We start from the raw sequence: 17288 nt of genomic DNA, 5'->3' as shown, positions 1-17288 counted from the left end.
AATAATAATATAATAAATATATTTATTTTATGCTGATGAAAAATCATCTGATATAGCTAAATGACTCATCTAGATTTCACCTTTTCATTAACTGAATTTTCATAAAGATTTGCTTGTATTTTAATTTTATATACACTCCTACTTTTAAGAACATATAAAGAGATCTTTTTTAAAAAGAAAGAGAGGGGGGCGGAGTCAAGATGGCGGCGTAGGCACACTCTGAACTCACCTCCTCCCGTGGACACAGCCAATTTACAACTACTCGTGGAAAAATTACCCCTGAGACAGTACTGAAAACTGGATAAGAGGAACTCCTGCAACAACGGACAATCCTAACTGGGGTAGAAGAGGCAGAGACTCCCTTCTGGAGAGGAAAAACGCCACCTTCACAAGCCGCCAGCTTCACGGCCGCCGGGAGCAGCTCACAGGTACGCAGCCTCCCTGGAGGCGCGGGGCCCTGAGCCGGGGAGCGCCCCCGCTGTGGGCATTTTGTGGACCCAGCACAATTGAGACCAGCAGCATAATATCTGACTTTGCCTGCTACTAAAGCATTGAGTAGCACCCCCAGAAAACCCGGTTCACAAAGAAACTAAAACTGGCTCTTAAAGGGCCCATGCACAAACTCACCCGTTCCAGAAAGCATCCTAAAATCACCAGAAAGAAAGGTGCACAGTGCTTCGGTGACAAGAGACTCACCTAATAGGCCCTGAGTGCATCTCGGTGAGGGGTGAGACCTCTCCAGGGACTGGGACATTGGCGGTGGCCATTGTTGTGGCCTGGTGTGAGCGTGCTGACACAGACGCCATTGGAGTTCTCCCTGAGACCTGCTAGCCCAGGGTCTGCTCCACCAGCTAGAGCACCGATTTAATCCAGCTCAGCCAGGGCAGGCAGCCCACCCTAGAGACTAGCCCCACCCAACAACAAGCCCTCAGGCAACGTGTGGGCCTGCATAGATTGGTGACTGGATTCTCTGCAGCCTGGCAACTGAGCTGACTTGAGCGGGGCAGGGTGTGCACAAGGAGCGAGTGGAGAGTGTGGGGCGGTGGCAGAGTGTGTGGGGCTCCCGCCTTGGAGAGACTGGGTCCACTTGGGGAGGTCGGGGCGCTCACACGGGGCAGGACTGTGTTGACTGTGTGTGTGGACCTGTGGGCGGCAGGGCTTCTCAGCCACAGAAGACTTGTACTTCTCAAAGACCCACATAGGAGGTTTGCTCCACCTTCCAAAACCTGAAACAATTGGGTGCTCCTGTGCCTGAGGGCAGCCCCACCCAGCTGCAATCCTCAGAGAGCTGACAAGAGACCTAATAGGCTAGAGGCTTACAGCAATTGTAAGGCCCTGAGCCTAACAACCTGCCACGGTGGGGGCCTACTCACTTAAAAGAAATACTGCAACACAAATGTGGTATTAGAACTTGCAGTCAACTGTGCTGGGGCTCCCCACAGCTGATAAAGAGACTGAAGGGCCCACAACAACTACAAGCAGCTGAGCATTACAACAGCTGGCCAGGAGCATAACTCAGCCTCCTGGGCGCCTACAGGGAGAGCAAACAGGCCACAGCAGAAGGATACACGTAGCCCACATAGGGGTCACCCTGGAACATTGAGAACTGAGGGAAGCACACTGGAAGCCTCCTAAGCCATCACTTACATAAGGTCACCTATCCAAGAGCAGGAGACGTGGCTGACCTACCTAATACGTGAGACACAAGCACAGGGAAAGAGGCAAAATGAAGAGGCAAAAGAATACATTCCAAGTAAGGGAACAGGACAAAACCCCAGAAAAGGAACTTAGTGAAACAGAAATGAGCAACCTAGCCGACAGAGAGTTCAAACTAAGAGTGTTAAGGATGCTCACTGATCTGGGGAGAAGAATAGATGGACTCAGTGAGAATGTCAACAAAGAAATGGAAGATATAAAAAAGAACCAATCAGAAATGAAGAATACAATACTGGAAATGAAAAACTCATTAGAGGGACTCAAAAGCAGAGTAGAGGATACAGAAGAACGGATCTGTGAGCTGGAAGAAAGACTAGAAGAAATTACCCAAGGTGAACAGGTAAAAGAGAAAAGAATTAAAAAGAGTGAGGACAGTCTAAGGGACCTCTGGGACAACATCAAGCGCACTAACATCCGTGTTATAGGTGTCCCAGAAGGAGAAGAGCGAGACAAGGGGGCAGAGAATCTATTTCAAGAAATAATAGATGAAAACTTCCCTAACCTAAGGAAGGAAACAGACATCCAGGTACAGGAGGCACAGAGAGCCCCAAACAAGATAAACCCAAGGAGGCCCACACCAAGACACATCATAATCAAAATGTCCAGAATTAAAGATAAAGAGAGAATCCTAAAAGCCGCAAGAGAATGTCAAGTTACATACAAAGGAAACCCCATAAGGCTATCAGCTGACTTCTCAGCAGAAACCTTACAGGCTAGAAGAGAATGGCATGATATATTTAAAGTGCTAAAAGGAAAAAACTTACAGCCAAGAATACTCTACCCAACAAGGTTATCGTTCAAAATGGAAGGAGAGATCAAAATTTTCCCAGATAAGCAAAAATTAAAGGAGTTTGTCACCAAGAAACCAGTGTTACAAGAAATGTTAAAGGGACTGATTTAAGGGAAAGAGAAGACCACAAATAGGAAAAATTATCTATTTCCACGATTAGAACGTAATGGATACAAATGCACAAAAAGAGGTTGGATATGATATCAAAAACATAAAAGGAGGGAGGAGGGTAGTTAAAGAGTACAGCTTTCAGACAGAGGTCAGACTAAAGTGACCATCAATTCTGTATAGAAGGAGTAAGGAACAGAGAAGGACTACTAAAACACTGAGGAAAAAAAAAGTTAGAAAATGGCAGTAAGTACATACTTATCAATAGCTACTTTAAACGTCAATGGACTAAATGCTCCAATTAAAAGGCATAGGGTGGCTGACTGGATAAAAAAACAAGACCCATATATATGCTGCATACAAGAGACACACTTCAGACCTAAAGACACTCACAAACTGAAAGTGAAGGGATGGAAAAAGATACTCCACGCAAATGGCAATGAAAAGAAAGCTGGGGTAGCAGTACTCATATCAGACAAAATAGACTTTAAAACAAAAACTGTAAAACGAGACAAAGAAGGGCATTACATAATGATCAAGGGAACAATCCAACAAGAGGATATAACACTTGTAAATATCTACGCACCCAATGTAGGTGCACCTAAATATATAAAGCAATTATTAACAGACATAAAAACAGAAATAGACAGTAACACAATAATAGTAGGGACTTTAACCCTCCACTTACACCAACGGATAGATCATCCAAACAGAAGATCAATAAGGAAACATTGGCCTTAAATGACACACTAGAACAGATGGACCTAGTAGATATATACAGAGCATTCCATCCAAAAACCGAAGAATACACGTTCTTTTCAATGCACATGGAACGTTCTCCAGGATTGATCACATATTAGGCCACAAAACAAGTCTCCATAAATTTAAGAAGATTGAAATAATACCAAGCATCTTTTCTGACCACAAAGGTATGAAACTAGAAATCAACTATAGGAAGAAAATCAGAAAAGCCACAAATACATGGAGATTAAACAAAATGCTACTGAACAACGACTGGGTTAATGAAGAAATCAAAGAAGAAATCAAAAAATACCTGGAGACAAATGAAAATGAAAATACGACATGCCAGAATTTATGGGATACAGCAAAAGCGGTTCTAAGAGGGAAGTTTATAGCAATACAGGCCTATCTCAACAAACAAGAAAAATCTCAAATAAACAATCTAACAATGCACCTAAAGGAACTGGAAAAAGAAGAACAAACAAAGCCCAAAATCAGTAGAAGAAGGGAAATAATAAAAATCAGAGCAGAAATAAATGAAATAGAGACCAAAAACAATAGAAAAAATTAATAAAACCAAGAGCTGGTTCTTTGAAAAGATCAACAAAATAGACAAACCTTTAGCTAGACTCACCAAGAAAAAAGAGAGAAGGCACAAATAAGTAAAATCAGAAATGAAAGAGGAGTGGTTACAACAGACACCTCAGAAATACAAAAGATTATAAGAGAATACTATGAAAAACTATATGCCAACCAATTCGACAATCTGGAAGAAATGGATAAATTCTTAGAATCATACAACCTTCCAAAACTGGATCAAGAAGAAGTAGAGAATTTGAATAGACCAATCACCAGTAAGGAGATCGAAACAGTAATCAAAAACCTCCCCAAAAATAAAAGTCCAGGACCAGACGGCTTCCCTGGTGAATTCTACCAAACATTCAAAGAAGACTTAATACCTATCCTTCTCAAACTCTTCCAAAAATTGAGGAGGGGGAAGCTCCTAACTCATTTTACGAAGCTGACATTACCCTGATCCCAAAACCAGACAAGGACAACACAAAAAACAAAATTACAGGCCAATATCACTGATGAACATCGATGCGAAAATCCTCAACAAAATACTAGCAAATCGCATACAACAATACGTTAAAAAGATTATACACCATGATCAAGTGGGATTTATTCCAGGTATGCAGGGATGGTTTAACATTCGCAAATCAATCAACGTAATACACCACATTAATAAAATGAAGAACAAAAATCACATGATCATCTCAATAGATGCAGAGAAAGCACTTGACAAGATCCAGCATCCATTTATGATAAAAACTCTGAATAAAATGGGGATAGAAGGAAAGTACCTCAACATAATAAAGACCATATATGAGAAACCCACAGCTAATATCATCCTCAATGGTGAAAAACTGAAAGCTATCCCTCTAAGAACAGGAACCAGACAAGGATGCCCACTGTCACCACTCCTATTTAACATAGTATTGGAAGTCCTAGCCAGAGCAATCAGGCAAGAGAAAGAAATAAAAGGGATCCAAATTGGAAAGGAAGAAGTGAAACTGTCACTATTTGCAGATGACATGATTTTATATATAGAAAACCCTAAAGAATCCACCAGAAAACTTTTAGAAGTAATAAACGAATATGGGAAAGTTGCAGGATACAAAATCAACATACAAAAATCAGTTGCATTTCTGTACACTAACAACGAAGTAGCAGAAAGGGAAATTAAGAATACCATCCCATTTACAATTGCAACAAAAAGAATAAAATACCTAGGAATAAACTTAACCAAAGAGGTGAAAGATCTGTACACCGAAAACTATAAAACATTTCTGAAAGAAATTGAAGAAGACACAAAGAAATGGAAAGATATTCCGTGCTCTTGGATTGGAAGAATTAACATAGTTAAGATGTCCATACTTCCTAAAGCCATCTATAGATTCAATGCAATCCCTATCAAAGTTCCAACAACATTTTTCACAGAAATAGAACAAAGAATCCTAAAATTTATATGGAACAACAAAAGACCCGAATAGCTAAAGGAATCCTGAGAAAAAGAACAAAGCTGGAGGTATCACACTCCCTGATTTCAAAATATACTACAAAGCTATAGTAACCAAAACAGCATGGTACTGGCACAAAAACAGACACACAGATCAATGGAATAGAATCGAAAGCCCAGAAATAAACCCACACATCTATGGACAGCTAATCTTTGACAAAGGAGCCAAGAACATACAATGGGGAAAAGAAAGTCTCTTCAACAAATGGTGTTGGGAAAACTGGATAGCCATATGCAAAAAAATGAAAGTAGACTCTTACCTTACACCATACACAAAAATTAACTCCAAATGGATTAAAGACTTGAATGTAAGACCTGAAACTGTGAAAGTTCTAGAAGAAAACATAGGCAGTACGCTCTTCGACATCAGTCTTAGCAACATCTTTTCAAACACCACATCTGACCGGGCAAGAGAAACAATAGAAAAAATAAACAAATGGGACTACATCAAACTAAAAGCTTCTGCACAGCAAAGGAAACCATCAACAAAACGAAAAGACAACCTAACAATTGGGAGAAGATATTTGCAAACCATACATCTGATAAGGGCTTAATCTCCAAAATATATAAAGAACTCATGCATCTCAACAACAAAAAAACTACCAACCCAATTAAAAATAGGCAAAAGACCTGAACAGACATTTCTCCAAAGAAGATATACAGATGGCCAACAGACACATGAAAAGATGTTCAAAATCACTAACTATCAGGGAAATGCAAATCAAAACTACAATGAGATATCACCTCACGCCCGTCAGAATGGCTATAATTAACAAGACAGGAAACAACATGTGTTGGAGAGGTTGTGGAGAGAAGGGAACTCTCATACACTGCTGGTGGGAGTGCAAACTGGTGCAGCCACTATGGAAAACAGTATGGAGATTCCTCAAAAATCAACGATAGAACTACCATATGATCCAGCTATTCCACTGTTGGGTATTTATCCAAAGAACTTGAAAACACCAATTTGCAAAGGTACATGCACCCCTGGGTTCATTGCAGGCTTATTCACGATAGCCAAGACTTGATAGCAACCTAAGTGCCCACCAAGGGACGAATGGATAAAAAGCTGTGGTATATATATACAATGGAATACTACTCAGCCATAAGAAACGATGAAATCCAGCCATTTGTGACAACATGGATGGACATTGAGGGCATGATGCAAAGTGAAATAAGTCAGAGGGAGAAGGTCAAATACCATATGATTTCCTTCATTAAGTAGTAGATAATAACAACAATAAACAAACACATAGGGACAGAGATTGGATTGGTGGTTACCAGAGGGGAAGGGGGGAGAGGGGAGGGTGAAAGGGATAATTGGGTACATGTGTGTGGTGATGGGTTGTAATTAGTATTTTGGTGGTGAACATGATGTAATCTATGCAGAAATAGAAGTACAATGATGTACACCTGAAATTTTTACAATGTTATAAACCAATGTTACTGCAATAAACAAAAAATTTAAAAAAAAAAAAAAAAAAAAGAAAGAGAATGGGAAGGGAAAGGATATATGAACGCTGAAGCCTGGAAATGGTGGGGTGGTTTCATGTTTTTAATTTAATATACTACTTATTAAATCTTACTCATCTATTATTATTTCCTGTGAAAAATAATGATTTTATTATAGACCAAGTGAAATAACCCAAAAGTTTATTTTATACTACAAACAAAATTACTTGGTATTAACAGTTCAAAAGAAATGTGGAGTAGTCTAAGAGACTGGTAAGTTGATGTGCTCTAAATTAACCAGGAAGTCTTTTCCGTATCATCTGTTACAATTACAAACGAATTCTGTCTAGGAAAAGATCACAGCCTAAGGAAGATTAAAGCATTCAGATCAATGTATTTTGTCAAGACTTCTTAGGTGACTTCTTCATTGGTACAGTTCCAAGGTAAGTGGAAATACACGTAAGCAATTACTCAGCATAGCCTCTCATATGAAAGAGTAAGCTCAATGAAATATGAAAATTCTACCCACTCTCACATTCCAGTTCACTCAACCACATCTACCTTAATGCTTAAGGGCTAAGCATTTAGAGACCATGAAAGCAAACATTTTAAAGTCTTCTATTTTAAGACAAATGGCTCCAAGAGGGCTATCACAAAATGCAAACATAATGAAAGAAGTTCATCTCCATCAGAACATGATTATTCTTTGCATTAACAATTTAAAGCTCTGCATTTGTTAGACCTCAGATTTTTATTCCCATCACTGTACAAATAGTCAAAGATACATATATCAAAATGTTGATTAGAAAGTACTACATTTATAGTCACTAAGGCTCCCTAAACTCTGCACCATGTTCTTCAACAATCAAAAGTATTTCACAAAACATTAACACTATGGGAAAAAATAAGAATAATACAGTTTCTTGGGGACTTGAAAGCCACTCTTGCATCAATGGACAGATCATCCAGACAGAAAATCAATAAGGAAACATTGGCCTTAAATGACACGAGACCAGAAGGACTTGACAGACATATATAGAACACTCCATCTAAAAATAGCAGAATACACATTCTTTTTAAATGCACATGGAACATCCTCCAGGGTGGATAGCATGTTAGGCCACAAAACAAGTCTCAATAAATTTAAAAAGACAAATCATATCAAGCATCTTTTCTAACCATCACAGTATGAAACTAGAAATGAATTACAAAAAGAATACTGGAAAAAACACAAACACACAGAAGCTAAACAACATGCTACTAAACAACCAATGGGTCAATGAAGAAATCAAAGAGGAAATCAAAGGGGCTAGCCCAGTGGCATAGTGGTTAAGTTCGCAGGCTCTGCTTCAGCAGCCCAGGGTTTGCAGGTTCAGATCCCAGATGTGTACCTACGCACTGCTTATCAAGCCATGCTGTGGCAGGCGTCCCACATATAAAGTAGAGGAAGATGGGCACAGATGTTAGCCCAGGACCAATATTCCTCAGCAAAAAGAGGAGGATTGGCAACAGATGTTAGCTCAGGGCTAATCTTCATCATCAAAAAAAAAAAAAAAAAGAGGAAATCAAAAAATACCTTGAGACAAATGAAAAGTGAAACACAATGGTCCAAAATCCACAGGACACAGCAAAAGCAGTTCTAAGAGGGAACTTCACAGCAATACAGGCCTACCTCAACAAACAAAAAACCCCAAATAAACAATTTAACTGCATACCTAAAGAAACTAGAAAAGAAGAACAAAGCCTAAAGTTGGTAGAAGGAAGGAAATGATAAAGATAGGGAAAATAAATGAAACAGAGACAAAAAAACAGTAGAAAATATCAATGAAAGTAAGAGATGGGTCTTTGATGAACAAAATTGATAAATCATTAGCCACTTATCAAGAACAAAAAGAGAGAGGGTTCCAATAAAATCAGAAATGAAAAAGAAGTCACAGGGGCCGGCCCTGTGGCTTAGTGGTTAAGTGCGCGTGCTCCGCTGCTGGCGGCCCGGGTTCGGATCCCAGGAATGCACCAACGCACCACTTGCCCGGCCATGCTGAGGCGGCGTCCCACATACAGCAACTAGAAGGATGTGCAACTATGACATACAACTATCTACTGGGGCTTTGGGGAGAAAAAGGGAAAAGAAAAAAAGAGGAGGAGGATTGGCAATAGATATTAGCTCAGGGCTGGTCTTCCTCAGCAAAAAGAGGAGGATTAGCATGGATGTTAGCTCAGGGCTGATCTTCCTCACACAAAAAAAAAAAGTTACAACAAACACGACAGAAAAACAAAGGCTAAGAGATGATTATGAATAATCATACACCAACAAACTGGACAACCTAGAAGAAATGAATAAATTCCTAGAATCATACAATTTTCCAAGACTGAATCAGGAAGAAAAAGAAAATCTGAATAGCCAATTACTAGTAATGAAATTAAGTCAGTAATCAAAAAACTCCCAATAAACAGAAGTCTAAAACCAGATGGTGTCACAGGTGAATTCTACCAAACATTTAAAGAAGAGTTAATACCTATCCTTCTCAAACTATTCCAAAAATTTGAAGAGGAAGGATGGCTCCCAAATTCATTCTACAAGGCAAGCATTACCCTGATACCAAAACCAGACAAAGACATCACAAAAAAAGAAAATTATAGGCCAATTTCCCTGATGAAATAAATGCAAAAATCCTCAACAAAATATTAGCAAACCAAATTTAACAACACATCAAAAGGATCATACATCAAGTAGGATTTATTCCAGGGATGCAAGGATGGTTCAATACCAGTAAAGCAATCAACATGATACACCATATTAACAAAACAAAGGATAAAAATCATATGATCATCTCAATAGATGCAGAAAAAGCATTTGACAAAATTCAACATCCATTTATGATAAAAACCCTCAATAAAATGGGTATAGAGGGAACATACCTCAACATAATTAAGGCCATATAAGACAAACCCACAGCTAATATCATATTCAACGGTGAAAAGCTGAAAGCTATCCCTCTAAGATCAGGAACCAGACAAGGATGCCCACTCTCACCACTCATTCAACATAGTGTTGGAAGTTCTAGCTACAGCAATCAGACAAAAAAAAAAGAAATAAAAGGCATCCAAATAGGAAAGGAAGAAGTAAAACTGTCATTATTTGCAGATGACATGATACTATATATTGAAAACCCTAAAGACACCATCAAAAAACTATGAAAACTAATAAATGAATTCAGTAAAGTTGCAGGATATAAAATTAATATACAGAAATCAGTTGCATTTCTGTACACTAACAACAAGCTATCAGAAAGAGAAATTAAGAAAACAGTCCCATTTACAATTATATCAAAAAGAATAAAATACCTAGAAATATATTTAATAAAGGAGGTGAAAGACTTATACACTGACAACTATTTAAAGACACTGATGGAAGAAACTGAAGATGACACAAATGGAAAGATAAACTGCTCATGGATTGGAAGAATTAATATTGTTAAAACGTCCATACTACCCAAAGCAATCTACAGATTCAATGCAATTCCTATTAAGGTACCAATGGCATTTTTCACAGAACTAGAACAAATAATCCTAAAATTTATATGGAACCACAAAAGACCCCAAATAGCAGAGTGATCTTGAGAAAGAACAACAAAGCTGGAGGTATCACACTCCCTGAACTAAAACTATACTACAAAGCTATAGTAATTAAAATGCATGGTACTGGCAGAAAAACAGGCAAATAGATTAATGGAACAGAAGAGAGAGCCCAGAAATAAACCCATGCCTCTATGGTCAATTAATCTACAACAACGGAGGCAAGAATATACAATGGGGAAAAGACAACCTCTTCAATAAATGGTGTTGGGAAAACCGGACAGATACATGCAAAAGAATGACACGGGACCACTTTCTTACACCATATACAAAAATAAACTCAAAATAGATTAAAGACTTAAATATAAGATCTTAAACCATAAAACTCCTAGAAGAAAACATAGATAGTAAACTCTTTGATGTCAGTCTCAGCAGTATTTTTTTGGATATGTCTCCTAAGGAAAGGGCAACAAAGGCAAAAATAAACAAATGGGGCTACATCAAACAAAAAACTTCTGCACAGTGAAGGAAACCATCAACAAAACAAAAAGTGAACCCAGAGAATGGGAGAATATATTTGCGAATGAATTATCCAATAAGGGGTTAATATCCAAAAAATATAAGAACTCATACAACTCAATACAACTCAACAGCAAAAAAACAAATAATCCAATTAAAAAATGGGCAGAGGACCTGAATAGACATTTTTCCAAAGAAGACATACAAATGGTCAACAGGCACGTGAAAAAGTGTTTAACATCACTAATCATCAGGGAAACGCAAATCAAAAACCACAAGATAGGGGCCAGCCCAGTGGCGTAGTGGTTAAGTTTACATGTTCCACTTCAGCAGCCCGGGGTTTGCAGGTTCGGATCCCAGGTGCAGACCTGTGCACCGCTTATCAGGCCATGCTGTGGCAGGCGTCCCACATATAAGATGCAGGAAGATAGGCACAGATGTTAGCCGAGGGCCAATCTTCCTCAGCAAAAAGAGAAGGATTGGCAACAGATGTTAGCTCAGGGCTAATCTTCCTCACCAGAAAAAAAAAAAAAAAAAAAACACCTCACAAGATATCACCCCACACCTGTTAGAATGGCTATCATCAAAAAGACAACAAATAACAAGTGTTGCTGAGGATGTGGAGTAAAGGGAATCTTTGTGCACTGTTGGTGGGAATGTAAACTAGTGCAACCACCATGGAAAACAGTACGGAGGTTCCTCAAAAATTAAAAATAGAACTACCATGTGATCACTTCTGGATATTTACTCAAAGAAAACGAAAACTAATTCGAAAAGATATATGCACCCCTATGTTTATCACAGCATTATTTACAATAGCCAAGATATGAAAGCAACCTAAGTGTCCATCAGTAGATGAATGGATAAAGAAGATGTGGTGTGTGTGTATGCATATATACATAATGGAATATTACTCCGCCATAAAAAAGAGTGAAATCCTCCCATTCATGACAACATGGATGGACCTAGAGGGTACGATGCTAAGTGAAATAAGCCAGACAGAGAAAGAAGAATACCGTATGATTTCACTTATACGTGCAACCTAAAAAAACAAATGAACAAACAAAACAAAATAGAAACAGACTGGTACAGAGAACAAACTGGTGGTTGCCAGAGGGGAGAAAGGTGGGGGGGAAGGGTGAAACAGGTGAAGGGGATAAGAGGTACCAACTTCCAGTCATAAAATAAATAAGTCATGGGATGTAATGTACTGATAGGGAATACAGTCAACAATATTGTAATAACTTCTTATGAGGACAGACAGTAACTAGTCTTAGAGTGATCGTTTTGTGATGTAAATAAATGTCAAATCACTACATTGTACACCTGAAACTAATACAATATTGTATGTCAACTACACTTCAATAAATAAATAAAGATAAGACAGTTTCATAAAATTTGCCAATTTTCTAATAGCTTTCTAATAAACTAGAAGACTCTTTGGCACCCAAAACCAACACCAACAACAAAACAGATTTACAGAACAATCACAGGCGTCCATCCAATGTTTACTTACTGCCTATACCACATAGACTGAAGCTAACACTGCTTGCATCACAGACCATGTAGGAGACTGCCTGGACAACCTCCTCTCTACTTCCTACCTCAAGGTCAAGAAACCTAACTGCCTGTGAAAATAAGTTATCTTCATCACCATCCCCTCCTAGTTTTCCATATTCCTTCAAATTCTACATCATAAATAATCAGCAACCACAAGCTGACCTCATTATTTGCCTCTTTAAATCATATTTCATTCTGTTTTAGTTCAATTTTTATTTAGTTTATCCTTAGACATTAAGAGCCCAAGAAAGAAACTAGACAATATTCCTCTTTACATTGCCCAGAGCCTAACACAGTGCCTTTCAAATAACAAGTCTTCAACAAATCTTTGCAAAATCAGTCAGCTAACATTTTTATGTTCCAGACTTAAAAAGTATTGTTGAACCTGAAAATGTTGCCACTAAAGAATAACAAATACAACTGCAATTATCACCTGTAAGCTGACATCTCCAGTTCTCTATCACAGCCCCAGATCCATCAGATAACCCAGAGCCGTCTTCACTTAACGTGCAGGTACCTCAAATTCAGTATATTTAAAAATGAATATATCCTTCTGCTACCTCCCCAAAACCTGCTCTTCCGCCAGCACCTCCTCTCAGTGAATGGCATGACCATCCACCCAGATGCCCAAGTCAGAAATCTTAGGGTCACTGTTGAGTCTTCTCTCTCTCTTACCTCTCACATCCAACCAATCACCATGGCATGTCGTCTTCCTAATATTTCTTGATTCAGTCCACTTCCCAATATCTGCATTACCACCAACATGCTAGTTCATGCCACGGTTCTCTCACATCTGAACAACTTCCCAACCAATCTTACCACAGATTTGCTTCTGTCTGCCTCCAACTCATTAGTTACACAGCAATTTTAAAGAGCAATGCACACACACATGTATTTTTTTTAAAACTTATAAGGTAACTTCCTAGCTGAAAACTTGCTCTTAGAATCTAAACTAAAAACTTTAATGTGGTTAAAAAGACCTTTGGCAATATAACCCCTCCTCCCTACCTCACCAGGCTCCTCTGAGACCACATTCCCCTTCACTCTCAGAACTCCAGTCTTACTACTTTGAATTCTTATCATTCTCAACTCCAGTTCTCCACATACACTGTTCCCTCTGCCCAAAATACCCTACCACTCTCCACCCCATCAGCCTATGTTCAGGTTCTGTTTAAACTCCACTTCCTCAGGATAATCCTTTGACTAGGCAGCTCTCTCTACCCCATATACGACGCTGCACCTCCCATCCTACTTAGCACACTTCACTCCAAGCACTTGTTTAAGGGCAGTCTTCCCTTCAAACAAGAGCAGAAACCTTGTCTGTCCTACACACCACTATAGTCTTGGAGTACCTAGCACACAGTGAGTCCACAATAAATATCAATACTCATCCATTTGTTAAGTACTCCTGACCAAAAAGACTGCCACGTAATTTTTACCCCAACTATGAACATCAACAAGTAGCAAGCTTTATTAAGACATTAATAAATACTTAGCATTAGTTAGGCTACAAAAGTAGTTCAGAATAGGGGCCCAGACCAGAAGGGACTTATAACTGAGATAAGGAAACAGCTTCCATGTTCAAAGTATTAAACTAACAAGATGGCATTATATAAACAAAATAATATATTGCTGTAAATTAGTGTTGCCAAAAACAAAAACAGAAAAGAGCTGGATTGTTTTGAGTTTGATTATTTTTGAGTTGGATTATTTTGACTTGACTATTTGAGTTGGATTATTACAGGTTGGATAGAACTTAAATAAAAAAGAAGACACTACAGATGAAAACAATGGAAGTAGAGTCTTGTGGATGCGCATGTTTACAGGAACACATGTCTACACGCATGCATGTGTTTAATTTGAAGGGAAGGGATAAAAGACCAAAGAGACTGATCTGATTACACAACAGCTTTATATTTTTAAAAGGTTAAAGCTGAATACTTAGAGAGTAGCACAATATGAAGAACAATGAAATCTGGGTAAAGGGATTAAGGTTTGATATGATTAGGAATAAATAGCCCTAACCTTTGACTGTGCCAGCTACAGTACTTTAAGTATATTCTCTGACTTAAAGGCTACTACAGCCCTATAACCTAAATACTATTATTACTGCCTCAGTTTACACATGAGGAAACTGAGTCTTGGAAACATTTACAACTTAATCAAGGTCACATGTAACCGGGAGAACTGGGGTTTGAATATAGCAACTTCAGAGCCCTTAAAAGTTCACGGGGAAGAAGTCCTCTTTGAAAACACTGTAATGCAAGTAATCTTTTTAAATCTGATAACAGGGAACAGGGTAAACTGAAGGCTGCATATTGCAGAGCAGCAGCTGTAGTAAACTAGGTCAGAGGTAAGCATATTTAGACTAGAATGACAGCAATGAGATTAGAATACAAGAGACTACCACAGCTGAGAACATTAAGGAAAAAAAGCAGGTCTAAAAGTGAAAAATTAAACAGATGTTGAAATTCAAAGATGACTCCACAATTCCTAATTTTGGATATGAAAAGGATAGTGGTGCCATAAACAGGAATTGGGTAAATTAAAAAGTGGACTGGTTTTTCCACTTTAGATCTCCGCATGAGGTCAAGATGAGACATCCAAGTGAAAACATCTGACAGACAGTGAGAGCAATGAGACCAAAGTTTGGTTAGAAGAACAGGGTTGGATGAATATCATAAATACTAATTTTATATTTATGTATGTTTCTTAAACCAAAGGGGACATTGTTTTAATAGAGAAAACTAACAACTGTTACCAAAAAAAGAAAACTTTTAATAACATAATACTTTACCACACAATAAGTTCCCACAGTGGCCCTAGTGACAGCTCTTCTGCATATTTAAGTTCCAGCCCAAAACTCCCTGCCACCTACTCACGTCCCTTGCAAAGTATTCCACACCCATTGCAGTATCTTTGCAGCATCTTTCTGGAACACAAAATATTGCAACTGTCTGCTAAAATGCATATGGAAATTTCAGCCAAAAATTAGGCTTTCAACTTATTAATTTTTAAAATTCTAGTCAATTTAAGGAATATAAATATGGATTTTTATTAAATGTCAGAGAACCAATGATGGATTTACATTAGCAACCAGGTACATAAATAAGACATGTGCAGACGATACAAAAAATCAGAATTGAAAATGTCATCTAGGGCCCGCCCCGTGGCTTAGCGGTTAAATGCATGCACTCTGCTACTGGCGGCCCGGGGTTCAGATCCCGGGCGCGGATCCCAGGCGCACACCAACACACTGCTTCTCCGGCCATGCTGAGGCCGCATCCCACATACAGCAACTATGACATACAACTATCTACTGGGGCTTTCAGGGAAAAAAAGGAGGAGGATTGGCAATAGATGTTAGCTCAGAGCCAGTCTTCCTCAGCAAAAAGAGGAGGATCAGCACGGATGTTAGCTCATGGCTGATCTTTCTCACAAAAAAAAAAAAAAAAAAGAAAGAAAATGTCATCTAGTCTCTATATCTATATATTATCAAAACAAATGATTTTTTTTTAAAGTAGAACAAAATGTGCAGTATATCATTTATGTTAATGACCATTTAACACAATACATATCCTTAAAAATATAGAAACATCCATATATAAAGCACATTTAGAAAAAGAAGAAAGGATACACACAAATTCATATTAGTAATAGCTTGTGGGGAAGAAAGGGAAGTAGAACTGGGAAGGAGAACAAAATATACTTCAATGTTATCTACAATGTTTCATTTCTTTTATTTAAAAAATTTGAAACAAATGCGCCAAAATGTTAACATCTGTTAATTTGGAGTGAAGGTTATACAGTGTTTATTATGTTCTACCATTCGATATTTCTGCAATTTTACCCAAATTATTAAAAAAAAAAAACAAAACCAGGAATCCAAATCTCTCACCTAATGAAAATACCACTCAGAACATACCTGACATATCCTGGCTGAATAACTCCAGGGTGAACGGGTGAAGCTCAGCTCTTCATCAGGCAGCCAACTTCTATTCTGGACGCCTCACATATTTCTTGAAATAGAATGGCCTAATTAGCAGATCTAAACTCTGACCTGATCTCTCAAAATTAATCTATAGAGTAGGCCTGAACTCTGGGCAAGGTCTCAGTGGCTGCAACTAAGAAGGGGCACTAGCCTCAGGGTCTCCTACTGAAGCTAGGAGGGAGATTCAAGAAGGAAGAAGCTACTCAAGACAATTCTGAATAAACCCCATGTCTCCCCTCCCACCCCCAATCATTATCCCCATTCCTCTTCCAATTTCTTCCTCAAAAGCCAGCCACCTGCAGTGACATTCTACAGCATTCTACAGCTTTTTCCTCCAAGAGGTGAACCTCTGAATCAGTCTGGGGTTAGTGGTTTGCTCATTATAGAAACGCACAGCATGCTCTTTAAGAAATCCACTCATTCACTCAATAATCATTTATACCAGATGGGCACCAGGGATGTAAGAGCAAAATCCCAACCCTCAAAGACATCTCTATCAATTCTTCCTCCTCTCTATTTCTTAATCTTGAAATGTCCCCACCATCAAACTCAAGAAAATTCAAGTCTAAACTGTGGCCTAATGGTCCCTTAGAATTATTATTATTGTCGTGAGCCATGGTAAGGAGAACACGTGAAGTGAGACCAGCCGGAAAGCTTAGGGAGGCCTGTGTTTCCCCACTGCGCCCAAACCACAAGAGCAGGCCTGACACGGGCTAATCCCAGGAGAATGGGGATTAAAGAGATCAAGGTGGACA

At 38.7% G+C, this 17288-nt stretch overlaps 1 protein-coding gene across 3 annotated transcripts in view; it reads right to left on the bottom strand.

Annotated features, from left to right (window-relative positions):
* The window catches only part of MPP7 (MAGUK p55 scaffold protein 7), a 264230-nt gene that overhangs the window by 231396 nt on the left and 15546 nt on the right, over positions 1-17288 (bottom strand). Inside the window, exon 2 of one of the 3 annotated variants that reach the window (XM_087420721.1) lies at positions 16468-16561. The exons of 1 other annotated variant lie outside the window; for it this stretch is intronic. The gene's annotated coding sequence lies outside the window, so the exon portion shown is untranslated. Of the gene's footprint in view, positions 1-696; positions 831-16467; positions 16562-17288 lie in introns of those variants that run through there. One more of the 3 variants, XM_087420722.1, reaches the window with a different exon arrangement.

Source organism: Ceratotherium simum, chromosome 32 (assembly GCF_057802395.1).
Source record: "Ceratotherium simum simum isolate JZ-2026a chromosome 32, ASM5780239v1, whole genome shotgun sequence".
Classification (NCBI taxonomy): Eukaryota; Metazoa; Chordata; class Mammalia; order Perissodactyla; family Rhinocerotidae; genus Ceratotherium; species Ceratotherium simum.
This window is presented reverse-complemented; position numbering and strand designations above follow the sequence as displayed.